Consider the following 10,245-nt stretch of genomic DNA (forward strand, 5'->3'; position numbering starts at 1 on the left):
TGTCTGGTTCCACATAAAGTTCCAGTTAATGAGCGGAACTTTTTAATTTCCGCTTATGGTGTGTGGGGTGGTGTTCCAGATAAATGCAGACGTTATATGTGAAATGACGTTCGGAATAAATTGTAAATGTTTTATGTGGAACATGTAACCGAAACACCATTTCACATATTCCGGACGGTGTCGTTTCAGCCGATCTGATGACTTCACTCTTCGACTCGGTTCCCTACAGAAGTCATTATTAATATAAACAGCGCGAACACGAAAACAAGGGACAAGAAACAAGAAAGCCACAGTACATGCGCTGACTCACAACTAAGCCTAAGCCGTTTACTCCAAGGCCCAGAAAAACAAACAAAAGTAAACGGCTTAGGCTTAGTTGTGAGTCAGCGCATGTACTGTGGCTTTCTTGTTTCTTGTCCCTTGTTTTCGTGTTCGCGCTGTTTATATTAATAATGAATAAGTACCAACTCGCCCAACAAAGTATCTTGGTATCCCTACAGAAGTGCTTTACTGCTCGAAGTCTTGGTCAGGCAGGAATACCCAACTTCCTTCGTGGTTGATTTTCTGGTGGCTGCTCGACATCACGTCTAACAGCTGAGCCAAACGTGCATTTACACTGCCGTTTTTGTATGCTGGGGACACTGATACTAACTCAGACTCAGGCAGCAATTACCTGCACTACAAGTGCTCTTCTACATGTGAGACAAACGTTTCTATTATCTACATTGCTTGGATACAGATAGGCATAGAGTTTACATCACCATCTTCTCAAAATTGCCTTATGTTAGCTGCTGCTGAAGCACTTACAATCAAAGAAAACAAACGGGCAGCGGTTTTGCGAAAAGAAAAACGCAATAACTAAAATTATTCTGATAAAGTAGAACGATAAGCAGATGGTTCACAGTATCAAAGAAATCTAAACAATTGTTCAAAGTGTGCCTCAATTCGCAAGCCAACGTTTTGACAAAAGACCTCTTCATCTGGGAATCAACCATCACGGGCATGGTTTATGTAAGTTTTGCCTCCAGAAGAAGAAATAGGGTCAAGGGCAGACGAGCAGGGCAAAAAATGAAAGAATGTTTTCTTGGGGATGAATTGCTCGGTAGAACCTGTAGTTGCATGGCTTAGAAAATAAAACAAAATGGCCGTAGCAAAAAACGAAACATGTGATACCAAGTACATTGTGATATACAGGTGCTCATAACCGCTAAAAAAGACGCAAACTTAAACATTAAACTGTGGCCAATCTAAGCATGCAGCCTGGTACTGAGTGGTGTTTTGAGCGCTTCCTTTTGTGTCTTTACAATCTGTCCGTCAACGTCTGGCAGGGTCTTTATATATACGAGAAATAAATTTGGGTTTTCATTGTTTTGTTCATTCCAAAAACTTTGTACATTTCCCTGCTGCTGTTGCCTTTTTATTTGCATTTTCAGGCAATCAAATCCTTCACCCTGCGTAATGTGGACTAATATCTTTTGAAACTAGTATTTTAGAACGTCTGAGTTCAACGTATTAAGCTATTTATAGTTTTGAATTTTATGTTCAAAGACCAAAGCGCCCAGCCTATTAGGAACCACAATAGTAATTTAGCACTCCAGTTCGAAATAATGAAAGCTGCACGAATGGTGCCCTTTGAAAAAAAGCTATGCTAACACAAACATTTATTCATAAAACTGCGAATGCTGGAATATGAATTGCAACAAATATGAGTAAACAGTTGAATGAATGCAATCATAAGTGCGCGTGATCTCCATGAATTGCAAGGGGAACGAAGAGGCAGCACAAGAAATAAACCTTGAAACGGGGTTTCGACTGTAATGTGTGCATATTTTTCATCAATAAAATATTTTTTATTGTTAGATTATAATATATATATTTGCTAAGCGATATGCTTCATGATTTCAAGCAGTGAGATGTAATACCATTGAGAAGGCATAACCGTGAGAGGCTGTAACACTGAAGGAATAACATGAGGCAAAATATTCTTGGTTACCATCCTCAATCATCGGCTTTGCATTTTAGGCATTTTGACACATTTGAAGAACCCATTTCACTTTGTTAATATTTTAGTTTTTTTAATTCATTAAAATGATTCTATTAAATCGTCATTGCATATCACACAATAATCAACCATTAATCAATACAACGACAAATTACTACGATACATTCTTTTTTTCAACGCAGCACCCGTCATTTCCGAGAAGCGTTGCCGACAACTATAACACCGACGGCTTTTCGGCCGAACAACTTGTATAAGCTGTCGCTTAAAAATTCGGTCCCTCGCCTGCTAAACTTCAATGCGCCACAGGGGCGTGTCCTCATAAAATACAACATCCCAAAGGCAATGCTGCATTGATCACCGGTAAACAGTGCGTTTGAAGCCACATGCAGTGTCATTCAGTGCAGCCGCCTCTTTGCTGCCCACTTATATATTTTTCCACATTTGAACAACCCATTCTTTGAAGAATGATGTTAGAATGACGGACTGTAACGAGATATAAAACATAGCTGTGAAAAATGTACACAACCACAACCACTGGCACACAAACAATGTCACTAATCGACCATATCAGGAGTTACCAAGGAGATCTGTGTTGAGATGACGAGTTGTACTTGAGTGGTACATAACCAATTCAAAAATAGACTGGGATCCCAACAGAGTAAAACTTTAATACTACAGACCCAACAGTAAATTAAAGTTAAGTAGGCCCAATAGTACAGGTAATATGTCTTCACTATTCGGTATTCTTTTTGCATCATGGGGATTAACACAGCAATGCGACACAGGCTATGAGGGATGCCTTTGTGGACATCTCAGGAAATTTGGACCATGAGGGGTTCCTTAACTGTCTTCGCGCCGTACATGGGAGCCATGATTTTTCCCCCCATGGAAAAACAGCCACCGCGGTCAGAATAGAACCTCCTTACTCACATCCAGCAGGCTTTAGTTCATTGCTTACAGCAGAGACAGCGCTTCCTATGGGGCTGCTTTTGCGAAAAAAGTTTGTAACAACGAGCAAATACCAAAGGCCGACGTGCCACCCAAAGCATATCATGAATCTGTGCGAGGTGGACGGGTTTACGTGAGTTGGGGAGGTAATACAGTTTGTGACGAGCCATCACGCTTTGAAGCAAAGCGCAACGTTTTCAAGCAGTCAGCACTTACCTAGGCACTAGGTCGTCTGCAGGATGCCGTGGAGACACAAACCTTGCGTGTTCTTGATTCGCTACTAACTGACATCAATTATTCCCGGAATTCTGGACTGCACAAACTAGGTGTCGCAGTCACCATTGCCCATTTTAACGGAGCTTGGAAATCATGGAGCTTTCGTCTGTTTTAGGGGCGACAAGAAAGGAAGAGTACCGAGGAGCGCTATAAAACGAAGGCGTACGGCTGATAAGGCGCTGCGCTTCGTGGCCATCGGGAACGTGCCCATGGCTTATCGTGATGAAGCGCTTCACGCAGATTTAGTTGTCACGCGCGCAAACGGGTCGCCGTGTGCTCCTGCTGACGCCTACTGCGTGTGAACTTTCCAGTTTCATTCCCTATCTCGCAATCTTCGACGATGCTCGAGCTCGGCATCACGAAACAAAGTGCACGGTCATGTCGTCCTGATAGTGGCAGGTATATTGAAGCTTAGTTTATTAAGGAAAATGAGCTTTCTGTGGCTAGATGGTGCAAGATACAAGCGCAAGCGGATGCTCACTCGAATACGATCGGTAAGGTGGCTGGCGCGTGCTTGTAACGTCCACCACATGGTTGCAGAAACTTGCTCGCAAGCGTTCGTTCGAGCAGCGTTGGGAGCGCAAACATTTCCACAGACTGCTTCTTCGTCAGCGTCCAGCGAAGGGGTTCACCTTCTGCACATTACTCCCTTATTACAAATCTACTTCACCTTAGGGGATCACCCAAACATTCGATCAATTGCATCCTTTTCTTTGGATCCTCTAATATTATCAAGCAACTCAACAGCTTTCCAAAATATTATCAAGCAACTCAACAGCTTTCCAAAGCGGCTGATTATTACGTGACTATTTCGAACATGCGCATGCCGAAATTTCTCAGCACTACGCACACGAATATCTCGGCACTCCACGAACATGGCATATAGACGACAACCGCATACGCCGGCGGTAGCAGAGAGGGAAAATGAGGAAGCGCCGCCCGTCCGCCTGCTTTTGAGGCAAATGTTCGCGGTGCTAATCAATGCCGCTTACGAGGCGGCAATGTTATAGAGCAAGCTCATCGTTGCCTTCGTTCCGCTGTCTGCTCTGATGTGACCGGTGCGTACAAATGGCGATCCCTGCGATGCTAATGCCGCTACGAGATCCTAGCGAACGAGGTCACGAGCTTTTTTTTTTTTTGTTTAGTATAATCGCCGTGTGTCCGCTGAATGATCCGTGTTTTTTTTAATGATCCCGGTCACTTGCCAGAACGTTTTCTAAGCGAAAATGACTGCAAAGATATATCACTCATCCCCTGTGGGTGCGTACCTGCGCATCCCAGCGGTACTGATTGTCTTTTTCATTCATAAAGCGACTTTTCCTGTTCAAAGCAGTTTCGTATCATTACGGTGGTTCCTCTAACGCGTTTCAAGTGTGGTCTTGCATGATACATGTGGTCTTGCATGTATTTTTACTCTGTCTCACGCACAAATGTCTGCTGGATTAGTTTAGCAAAGCGAAATAACCATTAATATATCTATACAATGCGTACTTCCTCCATTCAATGCGTTCAGAGTATGTTCACGCATGTTGCTCCCATTTGAGTCTATTTTGAGTCCGGCTGGTTATGTGGCTGTTTCTCTGTGTTTGGTCCATCATGATCACGTGAAATCTATGTTGTCAGCATTGATTAGACCCATCGGGGACTTTCTTTCTCTTGATTGGGTAGCGTAGTGGTGTGACGCGAACTCTAATACTGTCGCATTAATCAATTCACAAGCAGTTCTTCACGGCGACCAATACTATCGCCAAACCCCATTATGAAAGAACACGCTCCCTACTGTTTAGCTTGGTTTTAAAGGTTAGTTTTGCTTAGCTAAAATGTGTACCCTAGCTGCCTTTCCTGCGGTATCTTTTCCTCCTGAAAAATATAAGAAATATTTCACCGGTCATTATTACGACTTGTTTCAAGCGCGCCTCAATGCGTGTTCAAGCAGCAACAATGCTGTAACTTGGAAGGAAATTTTTACTGTTATCTTTGTTATCAACTACCAGCCGCACAGCGCCCCTTTTTGCCCGGTAGTACACACTGCTTACGAAACAGAGCTCCGAGCTGTCGACTTTACTTAGCGCCCGTAGGCACGAAGAGAAGCAGAACCTGGATGTACTGTACGTCTAGCTTCTAATGCAATATCTGGTTTCGACATCAGGCTAAAAAATTCTGCCAGACAATTTTTCTCTTATCGCGTCTGAGCATCAACGTTTGGTTGCACCCAAACCAGGAGATTAAAGTGTGTTTGAAATATATTGCGGGTTACGTAAAAAGCCCGATGAGCGCATTTATACCTTGGGGACCGTGAGTTTTTTCGTACCGTGTTTCTTAACAGAGTTGCGTTTTTCCAACAGTTTTTCTGTTTCGTTACTGAAGTCGCAGTTAGGTTTTCCTCTTGGCGTGACCGGCTCTTGAAGACACGTAGCAAATAAATTTCTAATTCACCTTTAGCATTAAAAGCAAGTATTTTCATTCCCAAATCTCGAGCAGATTAAATTTTCAGGTTTCATTTGCTCGCTGTGAAGCAAGGTAGATTCTTGTAAGGTTTTAATTCACGGCTTCCTTTTCCAGCGCCGGCTGCATTGAGAGCTTCACTGAACATAGCATTTCAGCATGAGTGATTTTGTGCTCCAGTCATTATGCATTTAAATGACCTCACAGCGGGTACATTTGTTGTCTCAGCAATATATTTCAGGTGCAAGTGTACTTGCCTTTAAAATTAGAAGCGGGAAACAAAGTGGCCAAGAAGAAACCAACGAAAAAAGAGGTACCTAAAAGCAATTTACTTGATTCCTTTGCAAGCGTACACATTAATCATAAGCAGCAGCTTTCACTTAATATTTCAAAGGAACCGCTTGCAAAAAAAGTGCCACGATACGTAAAGGAGGAACCTGATTTCATTTCAACATAGCCAGCACTGACAAATAATGTCGACAGTTATCTGGTCACGTGATACAAAACAAAAGACTTGGCTGCCCAGCGTATATATCGATGAGGTTTGTTAAGAGTACCACATTTACGTGGAACTTGAGCGGTCTTCATCATAATATGTATTATTAGTGTTAAGAGCCAAGCTGTCTACTTCACGATTTCACGAACCTCTTAGATTACAGTCCAGCATTCATAGCATATGAGGCTGTACAAGCGAGAGGAGACAACAGAAATCAGTTTTGCACTGCAAGCTATGTGTACAACTTCCTTCTACCGACTATCACGGCGGATGCTTCTCCGTGACAAAACCAGGAACGGATAAGGGAAAGCTTTTTCAATCTTCTAGGGAGAGGAGAACATCGCCACTAATCAAGCATAGGCTCTCAGCTACATCAGCTTTTGTTTGACGTACGACCTGAAGAACGAGTCTTCAGGATGCCGCTGCACAGCGGCGTAATATAGATTGAGAGCAGGTGAGCCACAGCATCACTGGTTACCGCAATTTTCGCAGCGCAGTCCACAATACAACGGTAAAGTAGAAGCAGTAGTGGATAAACAGCTCTTGTACCTCTAAGCTAGCAGAGGCTCACATGTGCGTATTCCTGTTCAGAAACGTTTTGTCAGCCTCGGCATTGTTATTTAACCTACATCGATAAACGAACACCTGCGAAAAACGTGCTAGGCCGTAGATCGTCGCTCGCTTGGCACTTGAATCAAGTCTTCTGTTTGAGGCTTGATAAGCAATCCGTGAAGTAACTTCTAATCTGCAAAGAACGCCGCTAAAGTATTCGGGCATTCCATAATGAAGTTTGCTATTGGTTCCTTGTTTTACATTTCCTAATACAAAGCGAATCTGCCTAAAGACAATTCCACTAATGAAACAGCGTGAATTCATTGTGCAGCCAGGGAACCTTAATATTACGCCCATGCAGGTTGACTGTAGGCAGTGTTCTTTAACGGTTTCCAGTTTGGCTTGACTGTCGAACCCAAAGCAGTTCATAAAACTGCCAGCACTCAGCAATATGCAGCATCCTGCGCAATTAGTAGCAGATAGTGGCCGCAGTGGGGCGTAGTGTGCAGTCTACTACACTGAAGCGCAACTTTCTGCACTCGGGCAACATTCTACGGCTATGTGGTAAATGCTGCAGAGAAGAAACACGCAAGCTCATTCCGCGACAGGATATGGTCCTCCCATAAATTTCGCGGATCTTACTCTCCAACATTATAATATTGAATTGTTATAACATTAGTGCTACATCAAGGCTGTGCAACAATACTAGCTAGTAAAGAGCGAGTATAACATGGCATTATAATTTCGAACACTGAACCGACTGTAAGCAATCCGCAGAATAGTAGGCGGGCCGTGCATGCCGTATCTTTGCTGTCAGTGCCTGTATGCTTTCTAAATGCCTTTTTTTTTTGTCACGCAAGTCGTGCGCACTAATTACTAGCCCCAAATTTGCATTGAAATATAGGCCATCAGCGACATAACCATTTCCACTTAGTTCGCAACTTAAAAATTATAACTCAACGTATACGTAGACTGAATTCGAAACCGTAACCAAGGCCAAACAACCTTGGTGTAATAATACTTTATTGAAAGCCCCACATCCGGAGCACTAGCTGTAGAGCAATATGCAGCTCAAAAGGGGTAGTACGCAAGGCACTAACTAGGTGGAGTATGCCGAGTTATCGCTATAATGCGTAGATGCAGTATGCTGGATATTAAACAATATTGGCAGTGGTGAACGGCGGGCAGTTGTGGTCACAAGCTTGGTCGTGAGCAGTTACCACTACTGATCAGCCGAAGGCCAAATAATGAATAGAAGAGTGAAAATATGCACGAATGCGCGTATATCCCCCTTGGCTTATGCGTTTTTATATTTTATGTGAAGTGAACTCATCAAAACCTTCATTTTTCAACGTGCGCTCATACTTGTCTTGTAATGACGCGCTAAGCATACCGAAACTTCCCCCAGCCATAAAGCCGTTCAATATGGATCGAAGCAGCGGTAGCATATCAGCTTCCTTTAGTGCATTGCGGCACTACGAACCAACTATCGACCATTCCCGTTGCCTCGGGGTGACCCTTCGCGTTCCGAAAAGAAGCAGGTATTCGTCCACTATCAGAATGGAAACCACGTTTTCCACATTCGCGCGAAATGCGGGGACATTCGTTGCAAAAAGGCAAGATCGCCGGTGCTCAGTGCGGAGAACCAAAAATTGCTCGTTATTTTTACCTTTTTAGGCTCATGACAGTTAAGGAATAAAGAGGAAGCCTACTTCCCAATATACCAATTAAAACGCATCTACATCATCATGGACGTCAAATTGAATCCGAAAAAAAGCCTTTTTTCAGGATAACGCCGCTTCTCGTGACTCAGCAGTGACGGCAAATGTGACACGGTGAGAACAGTCATACACAACATTGCAGGAATAGCCGCAATAAACTGACTCTTCGTGTAAAGGGTCTGAAATTTTCCTATTTCCGTCATTTTTTTTATTGCTGCAAGCATGAAACTGTTACCGGCGTGCAGGTAACGTTTGTGTCGTGGTCCTTTAGGGAAAATTGCCGATACCATGATACCAATTATACGATGAGTATATGAATGAAATATGATATATTTAATGATCGAGGGCCATGCTGAAGCAAGGAACTTGCCAAATAACAATTCGAAAATCTCGCAATATACATTTCCTTGGAACTCCTTGTTTTTTCAATGCTACAAAAACCATATCGTTCTTTAGCGCTTATTTTCATTTCTTCCGAGTTGTATGTTTGTGTTACGACACAAATATTGACCGCGCAACAGGATCTATTCACATATTAACAAACGTTTCGTTATTGTAATATTTCCGACGCAAAATAAACGATACCTAGCAGACAGACTGACACCAGCGCTACACTTCCATGAGATAACTACAATGCGCATTCAGTACCAGAGAAGACAGGCATGCCCATCACAGGTAGCCATGTATCTTATCTGGGAAAGCCAACCCTCTCGCACACATCGAATCAATCGCACCACTGGCGTGATCTCCAGCCAAATTTCAGTAAGAATCAGTAATGAATCTGATTTTAAACCACGATTCCTTTTCTTTTTACCCAGTATCTTAAATTGCCGCAGTCGCCACTCGCAACCATGGAAAAACTCTTGTCATCATTCTGTGCCACGTTTGCATCATGTCCACCTGCCAGTCTGTGTGATATTGCACTTGGCAGGTAGCCAGTATTTGTACACTGCTGTCCCAGCTAACTTCGCAAAAGATGCATCATTCTTTAAAAGATGAATAATGAGAAAAAGAGCACTTACTCCCTTATTACTGAAGATGAAGGGTGACCCTAGCCCTTTGGTTAATTTTTACTCAATGCGACAACAATGTTATTCGTTGCCCACCCTCATCATTTGTTTGCCATTTAAATGATCCCGCGACGATAGACAAACTCGCTCGAAGCAGGGAAACAAAATTCCAATAGAGCCTCTGTTTCGACTTTGTGCAGCCCGAAACTAGATTCTGGATTCAGTTTCATTCTCTGATTTTTTTATTTAAGAGAACGCACGGGTAAGTGAAAGCATACATCCTCTCTTTGCCCTTCTATGGCCGGTCGTGTAGCAGCTTTCAAGTTTATTATATCAAATCGCAATAAGCGCAAAATAAAAACATTGAAAAGACATGGGTGTGTACCGTCATGAGATATGAAAGCATAGCAGAAGCTGCGTTCTTTTGCGCATTTATATATTAAATCTGCCAGTGCTTTGCATGCTTGGTGGACCGATATAAACCTTCCAACTGTCGCTGTGCAGTTTCTTTTTTTTTTTCAACACTTTCGAGACTATGACGTCAGTGCGTGAAGTAATATTATTCGGTTCAAAAGATTCTAATATGCATGTACGTTTCTTGACCCAGCAGCAAATGCTTGACCCAGCAGCGCTATTTATGCCGTTGTGTGAGCGAAACCCTATCTCCGCTTCCGAACAGTTCTTGAGTTGCGCACCAGCCACTGCATGGTCTCTCTCCCTAGTAAGGTTTGCCACCTATCGCCTAAGACGAGCTCATTTTGGCGAATCATATTGCCTCAGCGATGTGGACGCTGT

The sequence above is a fragment of the Amblyomma maculatum genome, chromosome 5 (genome assembly GCF_055883805.1).
Source record: "Amblyomma maculatum isolate TAMU_Amacu chromosome 5, ASM5588380v1, whole genome shotgun sequence".
Taxonomy (NCBI): Eukaryota; Metazoa; Arthropoda; class Arachnida; order Ixodida; family Ixodidae; genus Amblyomma; species Amblyomma maculatum.